Source organism: Chrysemys picta, chromosome 4 (genome assembly GCF_011386835.1).
Source record: "Chrysemys picta bellii isolate R12L10 chromosome 4, ASM1138683v2, whole genome shotgun sequence".
Lineage (NCBI taxonomy): Eukaryota > Metazoa > Chordata > Testudines > Emydidae > Chrysemys > Chrysemys picta.
In genome coordinates this window covers 73,393,782-73,420,578 of record NC_088794.1, presented here as the reverse complement: position 1 = coordinate 73,420,578, position 26,797 = coordinate 73,393,782, and the positions used below count along the sequence as shown (strand labels likewise).

The 26,797-nt window shown below is 39.2% G+C and overlaps 1 protein-coding gene across 14 annotated transcripts in view; it reads left to right on the top strand.

The window, feature by feature from the left end:
* Window positions 1-26,797, top strand: part of SHANK2 (SH3 and multiple ankyrin repeat domains 2) — a 640,917-nt gene that overhangs the window by 509,945 nt on the left and 104,175 nt on the right. The gene's annotated exons all lie outside the window — the stretch shown is intronic.

The following is a 26,797-nucleotide window of genomic DNA, read 5'->3' as shown; positions in this document are numbered from 1 at the left end:
GTCCATAATAAATTTAATCTACTATAGGACTGCCCATTCACTTTCCTTGCTTAGGTCCCGTTTGAAATTCCACAACCTTCACTACTTGACTAACTAAAAATCTTTGTCATCTGTGGATTTTGCTTCTTTGCTATTCATCCCCTTTTCCAGGTCACTATAAATGTATTAAATATCACCAGTCCCATTCTGGAACCTTGGGCTACAACAATGTTAAACTGTATACTATATTGAAAATGGTTGTCTTACTCCTTCTTTTTGTTTTGTCTCTTAGATAGTATCTAATCCATGTCAACACTTTACCTCTTGCCCTGTAACTTAATTAGCCCCTCATGAGGGATTTGTCGTAAGGCTTTTGGGAGTCCAAATAAGTTATGTCGAGTGGTTCTCATTTAATACAATTATCTCCTATTGTTTCATTATTTTCCTTTATAGTCCATGCTAGTTTACTTGATCATATACATCTATAAAAATAGATTTATAAAAGACATCATAATTTTAGGGTTATATATATATTTATGATGTCTTTTATAAATCTATTTTTAATTATGTTAACCAGTTTTCCTGCTACTGAAATTATACTGGACTGTAATGCCTAGGATCACCTCTTGACCTTTTAAAGTTAAGTACCACATCTGCTACCCTCTGGTGCTCTGGCATACTACCAGATTTTAATGTGTGCATATTTTTTGGGGGGGGGGGGCAATTTAGTCATTCCAGTCTTAAGTTTTATAAAACTCTTAGATCAGTACCATCAGGGAACTGATGACTTGTTGCTATAGTACTGTTAGTGTGTTCCACTGTACATTACAGATGAGAAGCAAAGTTTATATAAATTTATACCATGAGTTCAAGTCAACTTTGTATTATCAACTTTGCATCTATTATAATTGAACCTACAAATTTACTCTAAATTGTGAATTGAACTGTAAAAAGTATGTACGAACATAAGAACATGAACATAAGAACGGCCATACTGGGTCAGGCCAATGGTCCATCTTCCGACAGTGGCCAATGCCAGGTGCCCCAGAGGGAATTAACAGAACAGGTAATCATCATGTGATCCACCCCCGTCACCCATTCCCAGCTTCTGGCAAACAGAGGCTAGGGACACCATCCTTGCCCATCGTGGCTAATAGCCATTGATGGACCTATGTCCATGAACTTATCCAGTTCTTTTTTTAACTGTTAGTGTCCTGGCCTTTACAACATCTTCTGCCAAGGAGTTCCACAGATTGACTGTGTGTTGTGTGAAAAAATATTTCCTTTTTGTTTGTTTTAAAACTGCTGCCTATTAATTTCATTTGGTGACCCCTAATTCTTGTGTTATGAGGAGTAAATAACACTTCCTTATTTACTTTCTCCACACCAGTCATGATTTTATAGCCCTCTATCATATCCGCCCCCCTTAGTCGTCTCTTTTCCAAGCTGAAAAGTCCCAGTCTTATTAAATCTCTCCTCATATGGAACCTGTTCCATTACCCTAATTATTTTTCTTGCCCTTTTCTGTGCTTTTTCCAATTCTAATATATCTTTTCTGAGATGGGGTGACCAGATCTGCACGCAGTATTCAAGATGTGGGCATACCATGGATTTATACAGAAGTAATATGATATTTATCACTTTCCTAATAACTCCCAACATTGTTAGTTTTTTTGACTGCTGCTGCACATTGAGTGGATGTTTTCAGAGAACGATCCACAATGACTCCAAGATCTTTGAGTGGTAACAGCTAATTTAGGCCATCAATTTATATGTATAGCTGAGATTGTTTTCCAATGTGCATTATTTTGCATTTATCAACATTGAATTTCATCTGCCATTTTGTTGCCAAGTCATACAATTTTGTGAGATCCCTTTGTAGCTCTGAGCAGCAGTCTGCTTTGGACTTAACTATCTTGAGTATGTAAAAGTTCATAAGAGGTCACAATAACCAATAATAACAAATGTTGATGGGGAAAAGGTTTGAAAAGGAGACAGACTGAATTAGTTTAAACAAAAGAGCCTGCGGATATAACTCAAGGACTATGTAAAGATCATGCCTGGTAAACAAGAAAGTGTGGGTCTGGAAATTAATGAACTGAAATTGATGTGTTGAAAACTAGGCCTAATTGGTGAAACAAACAATGAGGGCATTGCCCATTCCATCTACCACTCCCTTTTTTGTCCTTAAAGAAAGAGCCTTTGGGGGGAAATAGTAAGAATAGATGGAGATGACTGGAGGAAGCTTCACCATTGTGGCTGCCATCCAAACTTTTGTGGGATGTCTGTATCAGATCAGGCCAAAGAGAGAGATTTAGATGACATCCCCACCCCTCCCTACTCCAGCTGAATCCCAAAGACACCTGAGCTGAAATGGGATCAGACTTTAGCAGCAGCAGCAACTCCAGCCCATCTCAACTAACTTCTCTTTTACACAAAAGGATAGTTATTACCATCTTTGATAAGAGACTGTCAAACAGGGGTATTTTCCTTCTAAAAACTCTCTCCAGCTAAAGGGAGCAAGAAATGTTGTTAAAGTGCAACCCTTACGTAATGCTTTACATTTAACTGCTTTAACTGTTTTTCCTCCTTCTCTGCTCTGTTAAAGGATTTTAATAACATGTTTGTCACAGTACTAAGCTAGCTGAAGTCTTTGCATACCAAACCCCATACCTTGTTTAACACTATTATATGTTGGACAGTGACTGGTTTATATTAATATCTTTGGACCCAGATATTCCCTCTAAATTAATACAACACATCACAACAGAGCGAAGTACATAGTTTTCAAGTCCTGTTGTCTTAGCTTTTTTTTTTTTTTTCCACCCCTCTCATGAACAAAAATACTGTTGGACATAATTATGTGACAGAGATGCACGCTAATCAGATTCCATCTGCAAAATAATTTTAGCAGATTTAAAGGCACCCCCACACTTCTAAACACATTGAGACATATGTTTGTAAGCTAATTGAATACAGCTTTCATTCTTGGCAACAGTCCATTACACTGTTAAATCAACAACAGTATACTTAAAACTTTTTTCAGTTACAGTACGTTAAAGACTCGGCTCACCAAGTATAATTTTAAAGAACTTTCCACAAAAAGAAGCTGTAGGTCTGTAAAAACCATTACTAGGTATCTTGAGTGTAATTCTACTTAACACTGAAATTTTTAATGGTTGGAATGCTATATGGTTGAAGGTTATTTGGCTTTTGTTGTAGTGTTTGTCTTTAAAGTTTAGGGTACAGCTATTTTCAGCTGTTTTGGACATGATCACAAAGAAAAAATCCACCTTCATTGTCTATCACACCCACTCACAAGGGATGTTAGATATCCTCTATTCCAGTGTTTCTCAAACTGGGGCCGCCTCTTGTGTAGGGAAAGCCCCTGGCGGGCTGGGCCGGTTTGTTTACCTGCCCTGTCTGCAGGTCTGGCCGATCGCAGCTCCCACTGGCCGCAGTTCGCTGGCCGAGGCCGAGGGACGTACTGGCCACCGTTTCCAGCAGCTCCCATGGGCCTGCAGTGGTGAACCACGGCCAGTGGGAGCCGCGATTGGCCGGACCTGTGGACAGGGCAGGTAAACAAACCGGCCCGGCCCACCGGGGCCTTTCCCTACACAAGCGGCGGTCCCAGTTTGAGAAACACTGCTCTATTCATACTTAGTGAAGGCCCCCGCTGCCTTTATCAATAAACTGATTTCTTTGTATGGCAATATGCAGAGTGTATCATGTGAAAGCATGCACAAGCAGTTACTACACCAGGGTATCACTGTCAGTATAATAAATTTGGGTTGTTCTATGGTTTCTCAGATGTTTCTGGGCACTAGTTCATTTCCAGGTGTAATTTAACATAAACGTGTTGAATCCTGGTTACCTCAGAGAAACTGCCTTTCTCCTCTCTGCAACAGTTGAAATCAGTCAAACTTCTTAATCTAAAAGTCCCTTTGCATTTTATTTAGGAAGGACTGTGGGGAAGAATACTTACACTGAAGTCTTTCCACATTTTCTAAATTTAAATATACTCAATCTAAGATGATTCCTTGTTTAATTTATAGGCTTTTTGTAAAAGGACTTGTTTAAGATCAACTTATTATAGGCTTAGTCTTGTATTGAAGTAAGATACCAGCTTTAGTATCTCTTTTCAAAAGCTTGTTTGCATCTGGAGAAGGGAAAGAGAGGAAGTATTCAATTTGTGGCCTGCTGTCTAACTTTGTGACTAAAAAGATGACACAGTCACTCATGATACCCAACTGACATAGCAGATAGAAGTTATGCTGAGCAGGATCAGTTCTCTTTTAAGCAATACATTTGTTATAATGGTCATAGTTGTGTATTTTTTATAAGAATTCTATCCCTCACAAATATCTTGTCCAGATATTCTTGTCTCAAGATGACACCTATTTGTGTTTTCTTTTAAACCAATCTTGGAAATACATCATTAGGATTAAGCTTTAGAATTTCAATTAAAGTCTCTTAAACACTATAACAAGTACATAATGAGTAAAATAACTTGAGCACATGATATCATAATGTAAGAAAATGCAAATGTAAAGCATTTTAAAAGGCAAAATAGAAGATTTAAAAGAAAGCAGTAAGGTAATTAAATTCCAGGATGTGTGTATATGTAAAGCTAGAATAAATCAAATTTTGTGGCTAGAATATCTAAACAGTAGTTGGTGCCAGCTAATGCACCAATGTGCAAGAATAAACAAATAAACCATTTTAGGATGTTAAAACTTCAGACTGCTCTTTGTATCAGCCAATAAGGTGGAATAGGCTCCAAAAGAGAGAGATCCAATTCTTTTTTTATATTCCTGGTTTTCATGAAATAAAATAAATTAAATTTACTACATAAATTTGGGCTAAAATTTAACTTAGTAAAAAAACTTCCTGTGATTTATAAAAGATTTACATAATATTTTTTCTAAATTAAAAAGAAAGCTAGATTTTAAGTAAACATTCCCCATGCAGTATTTGAAACCCAGACATTGCAAAAATCAAGGCACTGTAGGTTAAATGAATTAGACACAGAAGTGAAATATACTTTTGATTTAATTGTCCAAGCTGAAAGAAATGCACAAATTAAGCACAGAGTAAAGCTACTGTGAAGCATCATTGGATTTTTTTAAACTATCTCTTTAATTTTAGGTTAGTAACACGGTTACAGGAACTAATTTACTGTACACAAACGAAAACACATGGGTCTAGATTTTCTTTTCTGGCTGAGATGTGCTTGGTATAAGACCTAGCCTGGGTCTTATACCACTTTTGCTCATTTCCTGATCCCTAGCCAATTCAGTGCTGGTCCACTCTCCTCATTCAAATTAGAAAAGTCTACAGGCAGTTGGCATAGTTTGGAGCATTCAGTTGCTCCAAGAGGCTGTTCCTGTAGGAGGAAGAGGAGGAAAATCACATTCACAGAAGAAAATCATCTTATCCTATGTTAACAACGTTCTCCTTGGGGCAGAAAAAATACTCACTCATCCCACTAAACAATAAACTGTCCAGTTGTTTATATTGTGCCCATCACCATGGTATTTTTTTTATTTGACTTGGCCCAAGGATCAGTAACGTCATTCTAAGTAATTAAATGTAAATACTTAAAAAGTTCACTTTCCTTCCTCTCTCCTCTGGTCAGCCCTAGGAAGGCTGGGAAGTGTAGCAGCAGCAGTGCTGGGGGGGGGGAACAGCTTTTAAACTACTACTCTCTTTTGATCATCTGTGTAAGTCTACGAGAAGGGCTTAGGGGACTTTCGGTTGGCATCCAAAGCATGGTATTTTTTTCCACCATAGAAAGTTCATTTTTTGCAGTGAGTTTTGAATGTTTGTCTTCTCCTACTTCATAATGAACTGTAATGGATAGTCTGTAAGAGAAAAGAGTCATCATGCATCAGTTTCCCTGACAGAACAGATCAGCATTAATCAAAGGATGAATCAGAGGAATGTGTGTGTTCTGGCTGAAGAGGAATCTATTGACAACAATTTGCTTTTATTTTAAGCATGTAACTTAATCAAATTGTTTTTTCTAATATGCTTGAGGGCTAGATTTAACAGGTTATAGGGGCACCAGGTTGGGAGGGACCTTAACAGGATGAGAGACACTGTTCTGTGCCTGCTCAGCTCCTCACTACCTGGTTTAGACTGTTCTGCTGAGCCTTGTAGAACTGAATGAAGTCCTCTAGGTCTGATAAAGTGTGTGCAGGACTTCAGTGTCATGAATTTCACACAGTGAGACATGATGAGAAGGGGATATTTGCATGGAAGGAAAGACAGTATGTATTCATTTGCTTCTTTAAGGCCCAACCCCCACTTTCCAAACCAGGCACTTCCGATTTCTCCCACACAACTGCTAATTACCTCACCCTGTCCCTACAGTTTGAATAATAAGCATCTCATAAGAGAAGTAATTATTATATACGGTAGCTTCTATCAGGAGAGTCTGCCAGGGTCCTGATATGCCTGAATTGGTCTTGATGCTAAATACCAACATGTGTATTTAAAAAAAAAAAAAAAATCTGAAATGTATTTTCATTAATGCAAATTAAAATATACTATTCAAAGGGACAAAATAATGTTAATTATTGCCTGTTGTGGAGGAGGTGGAAACGAAGTCATGTGTTCTGCATTGTACACTAAAGTGTAAGTTACAACAAACTTCAGTGTGGCAGTGCTAATCTCAGTTCATATGTGCAACAAAGTGCACTGCATGTAAAAGGATTACAAAATCATGCAGGTTCATTCTAATTTGTGACTTGCTGTAATATCAAACAGCCGAGTACTAAGAGAGCCTGAACATAAAATGTAAAAAAGATTGCAAGAGCTGGAATTATTTTAAATTGTATGCTACATTCATGCTGTTTTCCTTCTTAAGTAAATAAGATGCTGAATATATGAAAATGCAGTTCATTAACACATACCTGTTTTAACCATTTCTTATATATTCACTAGACTGGGTTAAAATCTTAATTGTTTTAAATAAGTCATTAGGGGCAACTCTTGACAATTTTTTTGTTTTGGGTTTTTTTTTTAGTTGTTTTGAGTTTCTAATCATCACAGGAAAGAATTGGCAGTACTTATTAAGACTACCTCATGATTGCAGGAACTTGCCTTAGGGGCACAATCCTACAGTCTTCATGTGACATGCTAGCTAAGTGTGCTGTGTCTCCCTTTTGTGGCTAGTATACAGAGTACAAGACCCTACTGCAGCTACCCGATAATGAGGTACTTTAGTTCATTGGCAGGGCCTGTGCTCTTCATTCCAAAGAGCCAGGTTCTAACCCTGCTGACAAGCCTTAGGGCATGGCTACACTTGCTGATGTAGAGCGCTGAGAGTTAAACCCGCCTTCGTAGAGTGCAGTAGGGAAAGCGCCGCACTCTGTGCGCACTGGCGTGGCCACATTTGCGGCACTTGCAGCGACATTGGGAGCGGTGCATTATGGGCAGCTATCCCAACATGCAAGTGACTGCAACATGCTTTCCAAATGGGAGGTGGGGTGGGGTGGAGTGTGACAGGGAGTGTGTTGTGTGTATGTGGGGGGGAGAGAGAGAGTGGGTTTTTGGGGTGCTGAGAGTGTGTCAGCATGCTGTCTTGTAATTTCAGACCCCCCTCGCCTCTCTCACTCACTCAAAGCAAACAGTAAATGTTTGCTTTTTCTCTGAGCTGATAAGCAGACGGCTTGTCCAAAACGGAGCTTTGAAGGGTATTTCCGCATTCCTGCAGCTGATTTCACAACAATGACAAGAGTGGCCACTTGACTTAAGGGGATTATGGGACATTTCCAGAGGCTGATCACAGCACAGTAACACAACACCTCGTTCACACTGACGCCACAGCGCTCCAGCGGGGGTGCAGCAAACATTATTCCACTCACCGAGGTGGAGTGCCAGCAGCCCTGTAGCTGCGGAGTCCGAGCATTCTACGTGCCTTGCCAGTGTAGACGGGGAGTACGCCTGGAGCTGCTTTATTGTACTGTAACTCGCAAGTGTAGCCAAGGCCTTGGTGTGGAAGGGAATGTTACATCTTCTCAGGCAAAAGGCCCACTAAATTCAGTGAAAGTTGTCTGTCTGTCTAAGGACTGGAAGACCAGGTCCTAAATAGAAACACATTTAATTATTTTGGTTCCCAAATGTGCATGGAAATCTTCCCCCCCCACCCCAAAAAAAAAAAAAAAAGTTAGCTGATCTGGTAAACACCATTTATGGCAGGATGGGATACGGTGAGGGGATTGGCAAGTTGACTATTTATTGCATACTATTAAATCAGACCTAATCTAATTGAATTTGTGCTTCATGTGTATTTTATTTAAAAAATTGGTGGATTGCAAAAAATGCCCCTCTGAACATATAGGAATGCATGTACATTGTATAATTATAAGTGAAAGTGTATTTCATTTGTAAAAGACATGATCTTGAGGTCCAGTATCAAATGTTTAACCTAAAACAAACTATGGTTACCATGAAGCTAATTTTCACTCTTAAAAGATTTTGTGATTACTGAAAGGTTGCTCTTAAAATTAATCAGTGTTAGGCATATCCCTATTTGCAATAGAAATAGCAAAGATAAACAAATCCATTATCCCAAATGGCCTAGACCTGCCTACCTCTCTCTAACATATTGCCCTAGCTGTAGTCAACAAAAGGTTCTTGAGCTGGATCTTCATCATTAAAAAAGGAGAAGACTGCCAGCAGGGCGTTTGGGGGGGGAGGGGGAGCACAGGACTCTGAAACTTGCTCTCCCATCTTGATCTAAAATAGCCAAATAACCTTTAAAGTATGCTGCAAATGACACTTTTTGGCAGGATTTGTAGGGAAGGTTGAGGATACTTTCGTTTTTGGAGGGATGGGAGGAACTTTTCTGTTGCTTTGCTTTAGGGCTTTAGGTGCAGACTCACCCCTGCGGCGCCTCCTGCTGTTCGTCTCGGGAATTAGCTCACCAGTCGTCAGAGCGCCCTCTGCAGGCCAGGTGTCCCGCCTGTCGTTGGCCCCCGTGTCCCTCCTGGGGCCCCTTTCTTGGGGTGCTGCCCCTCTGGCAGTAACCCCTCAGCCTCAGGGTTTCCCCACCCAGGGGAACCCCCACCCCCTATCCCCACCTTGCCTTAGTGTAAGGCTACTGCCAGTCACCAACTAGCCCCCGTTCCCTGGGGCAGACGGCAGTGTATGCCACTCATCACTGGCAAGGGGGGTTTGGCCTGCTGCCTTCTTTCACCCTCAGTACCTCTATGGGCCTAGAACCCAGCCCTACAGCCTGGGGAGTCGTCAGCCTGGAGCTCCCCTGCTCCTCTGGCTTTTCCCCAGCCCTGCCTCACTCCCAGGTACCTCTCAACCTTCCAGCAGCCAGGCCTGTCTCCCTCCACAGCTAGAGGAGAGACTGGGGAGCTTCTGGCTGCCCTGGCCTTCTTATAAGGCCAAGTTGCTCTGTTTGGGCCATGGCCCCAGCTGCAGCCACTTTGCCAATCAGCCAGGGTTTTGCACCTTTCCCCAGCCCCACCCCTCTGCAAGGCTTTTCCAACCCCTTCGGGGCTGGAGCGTGTGTTCACCCCCCTACAAGTTGGTATGGCAACACCCATTTTTTCATGTTCTCTGTGTGTGTGTGTGTGTGTGTGTGTGTGTGTGTGTATCTTCCTACTGTATTTTCCACTGCATGCATCTGATGAAGTGGGTTTTAGCCCACTAAAGCTTATGCCCAAATAAATTTGTTAGTCTCTAAGGTGCCACAAGTATTCCTCGTTCATTTTGCTGATACAGACTAACACGGCTACCACTCTGAAACAGAGGTCTCTTGAAGTTACGGAATCCATAACTTCCATGACCTCGATGACACAATCTTAGCCTTACTTATAGCTTTCTTTGACCAGGTAACAAGCCTTGTAGATGGTGGGGGAAGTGATAGATGTGGTATATCTTGACTTTAGTAAGGCTTTTCATACTGTCTCGCATGATCTTCTTATAAACAAACTAGGAAAATATAACTTAGATGGAGCTACTCCAGGGAGGGTGAATAACTGGTTGGAAAACTGTTCCCAGAGAGTAGTCAGTGGTTCACAGTCAAGCTGGAAAAGTATATCAAGTGGGGTCCTGCAGGGATCAGTTCTGCATCTGGTTCTGTTCAGTGTCATCATCAGTAATTTAGATAACGGTGTAAAGAGTATACTTACATAAAGTTTGTGGACAATACAAACCTGGGAGGGGTTGTAAGTGCTTTTGTAGGATAGGATTAAAATTCAAAATAATCTGGACAATTTGGAGAAGTGGTCTGAAGTAAATAAGATGAAAATCAATGATTAAAGATCTAGAAAACGAAGATTTTTAAAAAATTTAGTTTCTTTAGTCTGGAGAAGAGATGACTTAAAGGGGACATAACAGTTTTCAAGTATTAAAAGATTATTACCAGGAAGATGGAGAAATAATTGTTCTAGTTAACTTCTGAGGATAGGACAAGAAGCAATGGGTTTAAATTGAAGCAAGGGCAGTTTAGGTTGGACATTAGGAAAAGCTTCCCAACTGTCAGGGTGGGTAAGCACTGGAACAAATTGCCTAGGGAGGTTGTGGAATCTCCGTCATTGGAGGATTTATTAAGCAGGTTAGACAAACACCTGTCGGGGTGGTCTAGATAATACTGAGTCCCACATTGAATGCAGGAGACTGGACTAGATGAACTCTTGAGATCCCTTCCAGTCCTGCAATTCTATGATTCTATCCCAAAATGAAGCCACCTGGCCCCATGCAGAGCCCTGTTCAGCATACCGTGGATGTACCAGTGGATCCAGTTGCAGAATCAGGGCCTTTAATGTCATCCGCTTCATTCCCCTCTCTCTTCCCCCTCCCCCCGTCCATTCATATATTTTGTAACTGACAGATTTGAGATCTTATGTCATCTCTAGCTAAAGGATAGTCTAGTCTTCACAAGATCTGTTGGGTTTTTTTTTAATAGCTTGAACATGCTGCATTTGATAATACTGTCCTATCTATTTAAAGCAGATAACCTTTGTTAAGAGAAATAAGTGAGGCAGAGAATTGGGGTATTTTTCTTGGCCTGCTTTATTCCCTATATGTGTACAGTTCCTGAACACCTTGAGCCAAGGTAAAAAAAACAGCAAGCTTCAGAGACGGTTCTATCTTCAGCACTCCAAATTAAATACACCTGCATCCTAAGCCTTTGATCAGATGCATCTGCTAGTCTTTTTGTGTCCCGTTTTAATACTACCCTGTCCATGTATTGATTCTTTGTTATTCTTTATTTGCCCATCAATGACAGTAAATAATGTGTTTGGCGAATCATACCCCAGTTTCCTCCTCTCTTGTCTAAACACGCATGGCCTGATTCGCCACTTTCTGGCACATTGTCCAGTTATTCACATCTGTGTTAAAAGCTCTGCTGTTATGGTTTGATAGTGTTTTACACCAGGTGAAAGGCAGTAAAGAGTCAGGCCCAAAGATGAACATACTGATTTTGTAAAAGCAGCAGAGTCCTGTGGCACCTTATAGACTAACAGACGTATTGGAGCATGAGCTTTCGTGGGCGAATACCCACTTCGTCGGTTGCATAGGGGTATTCACCCACGAGAGCTCATGCTCCAATAAGTCTGTTAGTCTATAAGGTGCCACAGGACTCTTTGCTGCTTTTACAGATCCAGACTAACACGGCTACCCCTCTGATACTGATTTTGGTAAATATGGGACTCTCAATATGTTTAAGACCCTACATTAATATAAAATACTAACAGTTTAGCACTAATGATCTTATAAAATAACATAATACACTTTTCTAAAGTCCCTTAATAGGTAGCTATAATATTTGTTCCAACAATGACACTTTTTAAGACATTTAATAACTTTTTATATACTTACTCAACGCAGCCTAATGGCTTCTAAAATAAAACAATGTTGAGGGTATACCTGTTTAAACCTACAAAAAGCAGGGAAAATCTGAGCTATAGTGGAAATTCTGGTCTTGAATTCTCTGTATTTGCATAAACTTTGATGTGACCTTCAAAGAGGTACTGATTGTGTACTATCTACCACATAACCCGTGCTGAAATGTGCAAGAGCAATTGCTGACATATGTCTATTCTGACCTCCTTAGTTCCTTTCTTTTGCTAATTTAAATCATGGTACTTTAATTCACTTGAGGTTTAAATATTTGTTCTAAATACATTACAGGATAAAAGTGCATCTTGTCATTATAGATTATTTTGATGTCGAATAGATATATAACTAGACTTAGATATATAAAATGCTCCTATTATCTTTTTATGGTGACCTCTGTGCTTATAACCTATGTTTTTGGCTTTGTATTAAAGAAAGGTGGTAATGCAACTTTCCTTCAGATGCCATGAATGTTTATCAGAGAGACAATCATGGGAAATACATATTATATTAGAAACTATATATTTTCTAATGTGAATGTATATATCATTCACATTAGAAAATTCATAGAACATAATTTGGCCTCAGTACGATTGTATATCATGCAGAAATTTTGGTTACTTAATATATTATATAACATTGTCCATACCTAAGCCTTTTACCCTAACTAGGGTGACCAGATGATTTTATAGGGACGGTCCCGATTTTGGGGGCTTTTTCTTAAATAGGCACCTATTATTCCCCACCCCTGTCCTGATTTTTTTTACACTTGCTATCTGGTCCCTAACCCTACCTCACTTGCACATGAAAATACAGAGTGTAGTGTTCAGAAGGCAGGTGCCAGTATCTCATCTAATTGATTCATCTTTAGGTTCATTGTTGTTTATAGTTTCTAAATGAAAAACAAATTCTGAATTGAACTCCGCAAGGTCATGGGCCCAAGAAGTGATACTTGTATAAAAGTCACGCATGCAATATTTTGGAAAGTAAAGGTGCCAGTTTAAGACAATTATGACACTTTCTCAGGCTCTCCAGGTCACTGTTACTTACACACTCACAAACACACATATACACACACACACCTCTCAGTGACACCCCCCCCCCCCCCAGACACACTTTCTTGTGGTAGCTCGGTGTCAGCTCCCTGACACTGCCAGCCCATCAGCCACTTAAGCCCTCTCCTCTGAGCTCTGCCATCCCCTACTTTGCCCTGCGGTAAACATTTGGTGTACCTCAGTCCCCAAACTTCTCTGAAGCATCCCCTTGTAGTGTCCAGCCCCTGTCACTAAAACAGTAATTACCAGGTTCACTACTTCTGATGGAGTAGAATACGCACACCAGCTTGTTTCATTCAACTGAGTATCATCTCCAATGTAACAACACAGCAGTTTAATTGAGTTATAGTGAAAACAAATCTGTTTATTAACAAAGGCAAAGATTTAAGAGATCATGAACAAGGGTAATAAGAACAAGAAGTTAAATGTATAACAAAAGTTGTAAATGCTTCTTAGAATCTAAATTTAACTCTAATAAGCTAAAATCTTTGTCTAAAGTGAGTTCTTCGCTAATGCAACCTCCCAGTATCACTAGCCCATAGGGCCAGATTCCAGCTTTCATGAATACAAAAAAGCACTGTCCTTTTTGCTTCCTCAGTGAAGAATAAAAAAGGGGTGCATTGTCCTTCCTTTTATAGTCCAATATACCTTTGAAATGTCCCCTTTTGATGTGAACCCCCAGATAAGAGACTTCTCCCCTGTTGCTTTTTCTCTAGTGTGCTCTGCCCCCGTTGGTTTTACATCCCCCAGTCACCCTGTTTTTCCGGTTATCTTCATATACCCCAGAGAGCTAACAATTTAATAAAAGCATTTTTTCAGCAGGCCAACATTACGCTCTCCAGACATATATACAAAACAATGTATTATAAAAAGAAGATACTTAAAATTACAGACTAGACAATAACAGTAGACTCTTCTACCCATCAACTTTTCAGGTTTAATAATTTTCTACCCCTATTAAATCCATTCAATCCCATTATTACAGAAGTGCTCTATGTCTATATATGTGTATGTCTAGTTAATAGATAAGGTGCTAGTAGAAGCCAAGCAAAAACATTTAGCATAGATCCTGGACTCTGAAGGACCAATAAAACTTTATGCAACTCTTTACATAGAGCTCTTAATACCCAGCACTTTCTCAAATGTCTAGGAAAACAGTTCATCATCGCAGAGTTCACGGAAGGTCAGCAGACTTGGGCTCTGCTAGACTGAGGGAGGTAAGTAAATTCCAGTGTCAAGGTCCCTTCACTGATGATAGTGCCAGCACCACTTGTCTAGATCCAGGCAAAGATCTCAGCTGCCATAGTGCTGTTGCCGCCCTCCCTCCCCTCCCCACCCCCACCCCCACACACACTGCCTTTTTGGTGTGTCAAGCTAGGATATTTTTCACTATTATTTAAAAAAAAGTCCACCATGTGCAATGTTTTTGTGGGTTTTTAAAAAAAACACACACACATTCAGCTGCAGCTGTGGGTTCCTTTCATGTCAGCACCTGAAAGTGGAATTGACTACAAGAAAAAGAGGACCAGACTGTTGGATGGTTTTTGTTTTTGTTTTTTTGCATTGCAAAAAGCTGAGGGAAATCAAAAGAGTAAGGACACAGCATAAAGAGTTTAAATTGGATTTTAAAAATTCTTTTTTGTTTTAATAGCCAAAGAGTTAATTAGTAAATTGGAAGAAAATCTGTTCTCTTAAAATAAGATTCTTAAGTCGATGGTATCCTTTCATCGCCTTGCTACTGCATTGTAAATTCAGAAATTTCATTTGCTAAATATTATTACTATAACTTTGGAGAGACAGCTGATTTCTATCTGTTCTAGACATTCAAGTGACCTGACTAGTTGCATTGCTTCTCTTGATTTTACTTCTTAACTGCCTTCCTGCTGCCAAATTCTCTTACTTGCTAAAACTAAAACCAAATGTACTAGGACGAATTTTAGAATGGTTGTCTCTTGTCAGCCCCACTTGCACACTGGTGTAGTGGAATAAGCAAGCGCAGAAATGTCAGGAGCCCATGAGTTGTAATACTGGCCCTGCCACTGACTCACTGTAGTGATAGCTTGGACAAATCATGTAACATCTCTGTCTTTTTCCATCTATATCACTACTTCACATGAATGTGTGGTTTGCTCAGCACTTTGAAGATTTAAAGCTGTTTGACAGGGCTTTTGAAGAGGACTGAATGTGCGTTTCTTCTAACAATAAAGGGTTGGAAAGAAATTTCTGTAGGTGTCTGGCTAAATTGCTGCTGAAATAATTAATGCTGCTGGGATTTTATTGTATTGAATCGTTAATGATTTCTTAGGATTCTTAATGCCTTGGATAGACATGTTTTTTATTTTAAGTCTAAATAAATCAAAATGCTAAGTGTTAATAATGAGGTGACCTTATAGTAGTTTATCACAGTATTTTGTATATCCTAAAGACCTTGCCAGGGGATGCATCAAATAACTGCATCTGTTCAGAGCACAATAACAATATGCCATATAGTGTTGAAAAAATTGTTTTGTACCTTATTTAATCTCCTTAGGTAATCTACTACAGTTTTGTGGTGGTGGACTTAGTTTTTAGGTGGTTTATAACAACTAAGTTTTGTCTGAGATGACTAGAATAAATTAAAATAATATGTGTACCTCTTCTTAATTAACTTGGTTTGTAGTGCAGATTGCACTGTGTCCAAGAGATCAGCTGTTTTTATATTTTTTTACTTTTTTTTTTTTTTTTTTTTTTTTTTAATATGTTGGACAATAAGATCCTGTTTCTTTCTCTGTCCCTTGAAAGGCTAATATTGTATCAGGCTCTTATTTCCCTTTCTATTAGAAGGAACACCTGCTCCAAATCATCCTTTTTGAAAGTTATCTTTAATGTTTCATAGTTATTCCTCCTAGCAGGACTACAATGACAAAATTTTTAAAGTGCAACAAGTCTGTGCACGTGGGTTACTCCTACATGGCTTATTGCAACAAAAATAAATATTGTTTAAAAAAAGTAAAAATGCTTTCAAGACTTCATTTGTAATAAAGCATTTTTTATAACAAGGTTTTTCAGAAAGAGGCTGGCTTCTTTGCTGCCAAGATTTCTCCTTCATGAAATAGAAACCACTGCATACTTCATTGGAAGCTCTTTGGGGTAGGGATTTTTGTAGTGTACATTGCTAAGCACATTTGTCCGTGCTAAACAAATAATAATCCACTTTCTCTCTGAACATTCAACTCTGGTTGTTATCCAGCCTTTCAACCTGCAAAAATCCAAATGTAGTACACAACATATGCCAAACACCCAAATGAGTGGAAGAAGAAAGCATCCATTTATAAAGTGTTAATAAATGGTTAATAGAGGTTTTAGTAAGTGGTTTGTTCAATTGTTAGTCCAACAGGTTGCTTATAACCATGTATAACACCTTCTGCTAGTCTTATAACAGTCTCTGACTCATGCTAGTGATGTCTTTATCAAGCCTATAATACTTATTAACAAGTTATAAATCACTTATAAGTGGCACCAAATTTTCATGATTCTTTATTTCTGATGTAAATAACTTTCAACAAAAAACAGGAGACACCAAATTTGTTGTGGGACTTGAATAACTTCAGAACAAAAATGAGTGACATCCCTTGGGACGAGGTACATTTGAGAGATGTGATCCAAGCGCTTCAATAACCTATCCAAAATTCCTCTATTTATGCCTCGTCCTCTCCTAAGCATATTACCCTCCTAGCCATCATGTTCAATCTCCTTGACTTCACCTTCAAAGTTCTACACATCTCTGCTCCCCTGTTTGGGTCATGTGCTCTAATTCCACTTCTTGTCATCCTGTTAGGATTCTTCTTCAACAAACACATTTGTGCATTTTTTCCATTATTTCCCTTAGCCCTGTCATGTCATGCCATTTTCATCTTGCCAGGAATATAGTTCCCTATTGCCCTGCCTTTTGTCTTCCATCTTTCCTGCATCTTGTCACATAGTATTTAACTTAGACAGTAGGCTCTCGGGGCAGGAACCAATCTTTTTATATTTGTGTAAAGATTCATCTCCAGCATTATATAGAAGTATTAACAATTGCTTCCCCTTTTTTTTTGTCGATCCATTCTAGGCTACATGGACCCCAGACCTTAGAAGTGCAGGGACTGTGTATGGTGTAAGTGAGAGAATGAAGCTTTGTGAATATGGGGCACAATGGGCCAATTCCCTCGGTTCTTGTTTTTTGGTTAGGTGGCGGAGGAAAGGGTCAGCTGAGGGTCCTTCTCTTTGGAACAACTGTTTTCTTACTAGGCTAGTACCCTTTCAGATTTAGGTAGCTCAATTATCAAAGGTTTGGGGTAACCAACATTTTCAGATAACTGAGGGCTCAGAAAAATCAGAAAAGCTATGCAATTGGAAACTGAAGCTGTCTGTTAACTCTGGAGCATAGACTTTAAGCCTGAGGCTCATGCCTCTGATTTTAGATCATGCCAGCTGGCTTACCCCTACCCAGCTGGCTCTAGTGCAACCTCGGTCCTCCGAGCTTGGTGCTCAGTGGATAGTTTGCCGTTGGCAAACTTTTGTAATGCTAGTTGGCTTTCTGGATAGGTGAATGTTCCAGGTTTGGCTGGCCTGGAGAGCATTAAAGATTTGCTGAATGGCCTAAGCACAATGAAGCGATCAAGTAGGGACTTGGCAGGAAAGCTCAGTACGACCCTGGGGCACACAACAAAACTTTTTAGTTAAATGGGTTTTTGTTAATCAGGGTTATACTCCTAGTATTAGGCTTATACAGTGTTCACGAATTCTGTGATATATTTGTAGTGTGAAAACCATGGGGCAAACGAGAGGAAAAATTCAAAAATTCAAGCATCTTATAAAACCTTCCCTTAGTTGTGTTGTGTGAGGAATATTTCGTGGTCTGATTTCAAGGCATTCTTCCATGGCTTGTGGCTCTAGATCCCTTCTCATTTCTGATTGCCTCAAGATACTGCCTTATTACACCAACTCTGAAACTTGATTGGCGCAGGCTGTTTTCAGCACCATTGTCCTCTGTATTTTTGGGAGAAAGATTTGCAGACTGGGACTTCCCTTGAACCGATCCTATCTAAATGGGAATTTCAGGATACTTCTCTCCCTTTTACCAGACAATGAAAACTCAAGTTTTCAGCCCCATTTGTTGCTTTGTACAGACAATCTTCCTTCATTAAATCCTTCCAATCATGCTGTTGTGCCTACTAAATACATTCTCCTTCATTCCAATAAGATTGTAGAATGACCAAGCAGATGATATGGAGGGATCAGCAAGACTTTTTCATCAAAGGATAATGATATGACAAGAAAGGAAAATAAGTTAATATAAACAGAAAAGGAAATGGAAAACTCAGACCTTCTGAATAGCATTCTCCCCCACTCACTCTTTAGCAGCTAACAAATAGCCATTCCCCTGAGCACCTGTGCAAGGAGAGGAAAACTGGAGCTCAGGTTAACCCATTGATTTATTGAGGACCAGGTAGGGACCCTGTACCCTATCAAAAAAAATTTTTGTGCCATAAGGATTTTCTTCATCTTCACTGAAATGATACTCTGCTCCAACAGCTCCACCGGTGAACTTGGTAATTAGCATGAGGTATGGTTCCCCTTCTTCTGCTGTCGGACCGTCCTTCTTACGCAAAGAATGCAGTCCTAAATCATGGCTTCCTTCTGCTCTAGGCCACCAAAAAGGATGAGAATTAAAGCTGGGCAAGCAATAGGGAAGAATTATTCAAGAACTTGTTCACATCGCTGACAATTGATGAACAGGGAAAAGGGCAATATCCAAGTAACAAATTGTTTTGCAATAACTGTTTCAACCAGCTCCAGTGACAATTCATCATCTTAAGAGTTATATTTATAAAATCATTTAGTACCTGATCCCCCTGCTCATTCAGCATCGTCTGTGTAACATCTACCCCCAAAGGTTTTGTCTGTCTTGGCCACGCACAGAGCCCAACCAGGCTTGGTCTTCGCCTATGAGCCTGTTTATCTCTGATAGTTATATTCTCTACAACAGCTGTTTCTCAGGGGATCTTCCTTTCACATGTATGTGTCTTTCTTCCCACTTCAGTTTGAGCCTGCTAGGGGGGTATTTACTGACCCTCCCCAAGGATTCAACTGAGTATTCTCCTTTTCTCTTACAGGATTTCCTAACAGACTCAGAGTTGAAAAAATATTCTGCTCCAGTGTGTCCAGCCACTGCCTGCGGTATGTCATGTCTACCAATGTTCCTTGTTCCCCAGATGGTGTGTCTGCTTTTCAGGAGTTAAATCACCCTGTAGCTGTGGAACTGGATATTCAAGAGAAGTCTAACTCTTCTATTTGTTCTGCCTCCCAGGGTTAAAGAGAAGGTAGCCCTTCTTTAATACTGAGGGATACTTGCACTAACTGAGGAATTAATGATCCTACCAAGCCTTAATACCCAAGGATTCCTAAATCCAGCCCCCCAAAAAGAGTGTTCGTTATTCTTTAACCACCCTTTGCTCTCTGCTGTGAGTGAGGTATCCAAAGATCCTGAAACTTGTGTTCATCCACAATGAGTAGAGAGTTAGGAAAGTGAGTCAGGGGTAGGATTTGTGGTCTTCTGTTTCTTTCTCTTCTCCATGTAAATGACATGTGGTTAACTATTTTAAGAATAGTGTTATTGCGAGTAGTATTCTACAAGATCCTGAATGAATACAGAATAAGGTTAAAATGGCTAGATGGTGCTTCTATTAATGATGTAGATCTTTTTTTTGTAGCAATCCTCAATGGATCAAGTGACTTGTGTAGTTGTTGTGCTTTAAAATTTAGCCTGTTTCCTCTTCCCTTTTAGTATGTAGTAATTTGTGACCCTGGCTACTTGTTTTCCTCTCTGTAATGAGATGCATCTGGCATAGAAGATACTCCTGGAGTGAAATCCTGGCCCCCTTAAAGTCAATGGAAGTTTTGCCACTGACTTCAGTAGTGCCAAGATTTCACCCCAATGTCTTGCAGGATATCTTTTTAAGAACCTTTTATTCAAGAATGTCTAGACCTTTTGAAACCTTCCCTTGGGCACGTATTTTGTACTGAATATCACAGCACAATGTGACTTCTACAGCAATAATCAGGAGGGGCATGAGTTCATATTCAGGAACTTTAAGGAAAGATCCTTAACTTACCTTTTTTGCTAACCATTTCTGAACACCTTGGCCAAGCTGAAGGAGAGAACAATGGTAGAAGGTTCTTCAGTTTTCCTTCAGCCCTCAAATGTCACGAGGGTGTCTACCACATGAACAGTCTTATCATTTTCATTGTAGAGACACTATTTTTGTTACTGTCCTCCGGAAGTTAGCTTTCAACATTCCCCCTGACATCATTGTGCTTTGTATCAGACACGTAGGCAGTAGTAATTGCATGTCAGGTTATTATTGCACTTGAATATTGTATGTACAAGTAATCCATGGTAAATAGTGATGAGTCTATTAAATAATTTAACATAGCATTATTCTGACAAATAAGGAATAAGGGTTTACAAATAGCTATTAAAGGTTGGGTTTAGATACTGTGCCCAGCAAATTCCTGAATGAAGATATACAACTAACCCTCTCTCAGAATATCCTATTTAGCCTCCTTTTGAAATATTTTCTGCCATGATTCCTGGCATCTCCTTGAACGTATTTCAGATAGCTGAAAAAATAACTATTTGCACGCCTCTAAAGGCATCTTAAAAAGCGCGTAATAAATCCCACTAGTGCATATGCTGTTTTATCCTTGTCTGCAAAATGTCCTAGTAATTTCTATAAATGCTCCCAATTAATTGAAGTTTAGCCTGTTTGCTGAATGCTGCTGCTTTTCATCAGAATTAGCTTTTCCATTTTACTTCCTTTGGTTGTCGTACTGCAGTTAAGGAGAATGTTAACCCGTTCCCACTTCCTCAGACACATTTTGCATTCATGCCTGTAGCTGTATCCCTCCCTTTTCTTATATGAGCCTTTAAATTGATTTAGTTTAAAAAAACACTATTGCGAGGAAGGGAAGTACTGTCACGAGTGGAGGAACTGAGGCACACAAAGATTAAGGGCCAAATTCTACCATTCTTACTCATGTTGAGTAGTACCTTTTCTTTCAAGTAGTCATACTGAGCCTAATGAGATTATTTGAGGTATGGTACTACTCAATGTGAGTAATGGTGACAGAATCTAACATTTAGTGAGCTGGTCAACTCCCAAGAGGTGCTGGTAATAGAACCCATGTCTGTTGAATATTTCTCCTCTACCCTAACCACAAAACCATCCTTCCTGTATTAAGTTACAAGATTCTCTCTGGGCCCTGAGCCCAGATATGTTTGTGTGAACCTTGTAGCTGTGTGGAGCAATAAAATAGTCTATTTAATTAGCTGATATATATCATAGCAAATCTGTGTCATTCATTCACAGTGCTAAGTTGTTGGCAATTATTCAACGCTAAAAATTAAAAAGTAAATAACCTTCAGCATGACAATCTAGTTTATTGAAAGAAATAGGCCACACTGTAGTTTTCTATTCAATGCAGACTTAGGTCCCATTTTTAGGGAAATTCATCTACCAACTTCAGTGAGAGATGCATCCATTTAACTAAGGGCAATATAGGTAACATCACATCTGCTATTTTGCCCATACCTGGAATGTATTAGCTCACTTAAGCAGGAGACTTATGTTGTGGCACTCAACAAAGGAATTAAAGAATTCAAAGTTTCTCTCCTATTTAGGATCTTCTGATGATCTTAATGATTTTTCATAGCTATTCATGTCAAGTGTGTCAATTTTAGTCATAACTTTATTTTATGAGGATCGGGGCAGAGGAGGGTACTCAAGGCAATGTTTATTGATCCTTTATTTTTAAGATTAAAAACTTCTGTTTCCAAAGTTGCTTGAGAACTCTGTGAATTTTCAGATTAAATATTACTTTTTTCCAACACAAGCTTGAAGTAAATGGACAAGTTGTGTTATTTATAAGACATGAAATTTTCACTTAGGCTGATTCTGAAAAAGATTCAGATTATCAGAAATTCAAACAAGTTGCTTGTTTTGTGTTGGAAATCTATTCTGAAGCTTCCTATTCCAAGACATGATTTGTCTAAATGGATAGTGGCCATCCTAATGTATGGTTTCTGAAAAAAATCACTCAGCTTGTTGTGAGCCATTGTGTGGAAATTTATGGATTTGGGGGAGGGTAATATAAGCTCTTCTGAGACTTTTCAGCAGCTATATATAATAATCAGCACATATAGAGTTGCCAGGTGTCCAGTTTTCGACCGGAACGCCCAGTCAAAAAGGAACCCTGGTGGCTCTGATCAGCAGCACTGACTGGGCTGTTAAAAGTCCAGGCACATTTTTAGACATTACAATATATTGCATCCTGTGTAGTATATTAAAACAAAAATGTTCATACATTAGTAAATTAAATGAACATACAGTTAAGACATTGAAAATTCCAGTAGTCCTGCAAGAGATTTATTGCTCTGCATAGTGAATTGTATTGAGGAATATTGAGTTCCAGTTTTAAAACTAATTTAAAAAAAAAAGTTACCAGCTATTCAGGAAGAATTTTAACTTAAATATATCAAGTCAAGAACATTGTTTAGTCAATTTAACAAACTAGTGCAGTTTGTAATGTCTTTCATGCACAGTAGTGAACTTTAGGGAACTGTCAATCCAGCTATGCCTCATTTCAGTTCCTTTTTGGCTTCTTTGTTTAGAGTATAAAGAGAGATCAATATTCCTGGTGGCAGTCAGACTTAGTTTATAACATTTGCTGAAGTCATTTTCAAGAAATGCAAATCGGGCCCAAAAGCAAGCTATTCCACTGGTTAGGAAAGATAGAAAATGTGGCAAAAGACCACCTTGGCTTAACCACGAGATCTTGCATGATCTAAAAAATAAAAAGGAGTCATATAAAAAATGGAAACTAGGACAGATTACAAAGGATGAATATAGGCAAACAACACAGGAATGCAGGGGCAAGATTAGAAAGGCAAAGGCACAAAATGAGCTCAAACTAGCTACGGGAATAAAGGGAAACAAGAAGACTTTTTATCAATACATTAGAAGCAAGAGGAAGACCAAAGACAGGGTAGGCCCACTGCTTAGTGAAGAGGGAGAAACAGTATCAGGAAACTTGGAAATGGCAGAGATGCTTAATGACTTCTTTGTTTCGGTCTTCACCGAGAAGTCTGAAGGAATGCCTAACATAGTGAATGCTAATGGGAAGGGGGTAGGTTTAGCAGATAAAATAAAAAAAGAACAAGTTAAAAATCACTTAGAAAAGTTAGATACCTGCAAGTCACCAGGGCCTGATGAAATGCATCCTAGAATACTCAAGGAGCTAATAGAGCAAGTATCTGAGCCTCTAGCTATTATCTTTGGAAAATCATGGGAGATGGGAGAGATCCCAGAAGACTGGAAAAGGGCAAATATAGTGCCCATCTATAAAAAGGGAAATAAAAACAACCCAGGAAATTACAGACCAGTTAGTTTAACTTCTGTGCCAGGGAAGATAATGGAGCAAGTAATTAAGGAAATCATCTGCAAACACTTGGAAGGTGGTAAGGTGATAGGGAACAGCCAGCATGGATTTGTGAAGAACAAATCATGTCAAACCAATCTGATAGCTTTCTTTGATAGGATAACGAGCTTTGTGGATAAGGGTGAAGCTGTGGATGTGGTATACCTAGACTTTAGTAAGGCATTTGATACGGTCTCGCATTATATTCTTATCGATAAACTAGGCAAATACAATTTAGATGGGGCTACTATAAGGTGGGTGCATAACTGGCTGGATAACCGTACTCAGAGAGTTGTTATTAATGGTTCCCAATCCTGCTGGAAAGGCATAACGAGTGGGGTACCGCAGGGGTCTGTTTTGGGACCGGCTCTGTTCAATATCTTCATCAACGACTTAGATATTGGCATAGAAAGTTCGCTTATTAAGTTTGCGGATGATACCAAACTGGGAGGGATTGCAACTGCTTTGGAGGACAGGGTCATAATTCAAAATGGTCTGGACAAATTGGAGAAATGGTCTGAGGTAAACAGGATGAAGTTTAACAAAGACAAATGCAAAGTGCTCCACTTAGGAAGGAAAAATCAGTTTCACACATACAGAATGGGAAGAGACTGTCTAGGAAGGAGTACGGCAGAAAGGGATCTAGGGGTTATAGTGGACCACAAGCTAAATATGAGTCAACAGTGTGATGCTATTGCAAAAAAAGCAAACATGATTCTGGGATGTATTAACAGGTGTGTTGTGAGCAAGACACGAGAAGTCATTCTTCCGCTCTACTCTGCTCTGGTTAGGCCTCAGCTGGAGTATTGTGTCCAGTTCTGGGCACCGCATTTTAAAAAAGATGTGGAGAAATTGGAAAGGGTCCAGAGAAGAGCAACAAGAATGATTAAAGGTCTTGAGAACATGACCTATGAAGGAAGGCTGAAAGAACTGGGTTTGTTTAGTTTGGAAAAGAGAAGACTGAGAGGGGACATGATAGCAGTTTTCAGGTATCTAAAAGGGTGTCATAAGGAGGAGGGAGAAAACTTGTTCACCTTAGCCTCTAAGGATAGAACAAGAAGCAATGGGTTTAAACTGCAGCAAGGGAGGTCTAGGTTGGACATTAGGAAAAAGTTCCTAACTGTCAGGGTGGTTAAACACTGGAATAAATTGCATAGGGAGGTTGTGGAATCTCCATCTCTGGAGATATTTAAGAGTAGGTTAGATAAATGTCTATCAGGGATGGTCTAGACAGTATTTGGTCCTGCCATGCGGGCAGGGGACTGGGCTCGATGTCTTCTCGAGGGCCCTTCCAGTCCTAGAATCTATGAATCTATGAAAGAGCAAGATTTTTAGTGGTTGAATCACCTTCCAGTTAAATATACTTTTTATTATGACAGTGTTGTGAGTCAGCTAGTTTTTATATTTTTCTAAATGATTATATCTAAAATATGTATGGTGCAATTACAAAGAAGCATTTAGTTTAGCCTGTGTCTTATGGGTCACATCCTCTTTCTTTTACAGTCATGACTGTCTCCTACTCTCGTTGGTTCTTGCTTTACATCTCTAAAACCTCTTTTCCTTTATACTCTTCCCACCAATAACTTTCTATGAAAATGCAGTGTCCAAAATCACACTTTTCTTCTGAAATTCATACTATATTACTCTACTATTCAGAACTTTCACTGACTTCTCCTTGTCTTCCCTGTAGAGTTCAGGTGTCTTGGCATATCTTTGAGGTTCTATACCTGAAGGCTCTTGCTTCGTTCTCTCCCCAAGTTTTTCTTTCTGCTACTCTTGCTCATATTATCTTCAAGCTATCATCTGTTTCGTCATCCATGCTCAAGTCTCATGCTCAAGATGACCTCCCATTGCTCTTTCAAATCCATTTCTTCCACAACAATGTTTTAAAAAGTATTCTGTATGATTTTGCTACCACCTAAGATTCACCATGCTCATATCCCATTGTACTGTATGTCTAAATAGTTCTGTCTATAGCAGATTGTATGCTTCTTGGGGCACAGGTACTGTTTCTTTAAAATATATTTTGATCCCCCCCACACTAAATTATGCAAAGAGTAATTTTAAAGAGTAATAGCTCCCGTTGAAGACAGTGGCATAATCCAGTTGACTTCAGTGGTACAGGATCAGTCCCTACATGTTTGGTCCTTATATCCCTGGAACACCACGCAATCTGCTTTCATTCATTAAATAATTGAATGATTGTAATATCATTCCATCCATTCACTGGGTCTTTCAGAACAAGGAATTGGTACATTGCATCAGAAACTGGTTTGTGTCACTTTTACAAATTGTACAGTGTAACTAGAACTTGTAACCTTTAGCTCTGGGTCTGCGGTAAAAGAATTCATTAAATATGTTGTCAAAAGGCAACACCCCTCCTTGAGAATACACTTCTATATTGGGACATAACCTTTTTCCCCCTATGTCATACATAGTTCTTGGAAAATTTACTGGTACTAACACAGTTCCTTTTGAATCAAAAGAGAGAGATTATAGTGGGAATCTGTTTCTAATTTGGTGGGTTACAGATTATCTAAAGTTGGCATAACTCTCAGAAACCCACTAAATCAAATCACAGATACTGTATTCTGCTTAATCTTTTCTTTGCTATCATGCAAACTAAGTCCAGTAGGTAATTTCAGTTCGAAGTTAAAATAAAGCAAAATGGCTACATTTGCTGTAACTTCAAACAGAAAGCTAAATGGAAAATTTTGATTTTAGAGGATTATTTTGCCGGCTACTGTTGTGATCCAGTTCTCATTAGTGCCGTGTAATATTTTCAATCGCACAATTTGTTGTTGATTTTTTTTATTGAAGTTTTGAACAAGATTAACAGAAGGACAATTAATAAGTATTGCTGCCCACATATATTACTATATAAAAATTTTAATATGTCAAGATTTACAAAACCAAAAGCAGACATAAAGGAGAAGTGGTAAATGGGCAAAGCAAAATAAAAAGATAACAGGAGAATGGGATGCAGGCATTAGTTCTCATGCTGTCACTTGGATGGTGTAGAGGAATCTGTACATGTTATGCCCTTTCATGATATTCTGTCCTGAGCCAAATATGATGTGTTTTGGGGTATGATGCCTATGTGGTACAGGTGTCTGTTGACACCATCCAGCCATCATGTTTTAGGTCTTCTGGAGGGTCTCTTCAATCCTGCTTTCATTGGGTCAAAGTTAGAGATTATTCTTGCAGGGAAGTTGGTAGGCATTTGAAGCAGATGACCATACCAACTTAAAGAGCATTGAGTGACCGTTTGAGTGAGTGGGACCTGTTTAGTTAGGAAGCAGAATTCTTCATTCAGTTTGAATTTGTATCATGAGATGTTTTCGAACCTTCAAAGATACTTCAACTGACTGGTGTACAAAAACTTTTCAATCTGATAG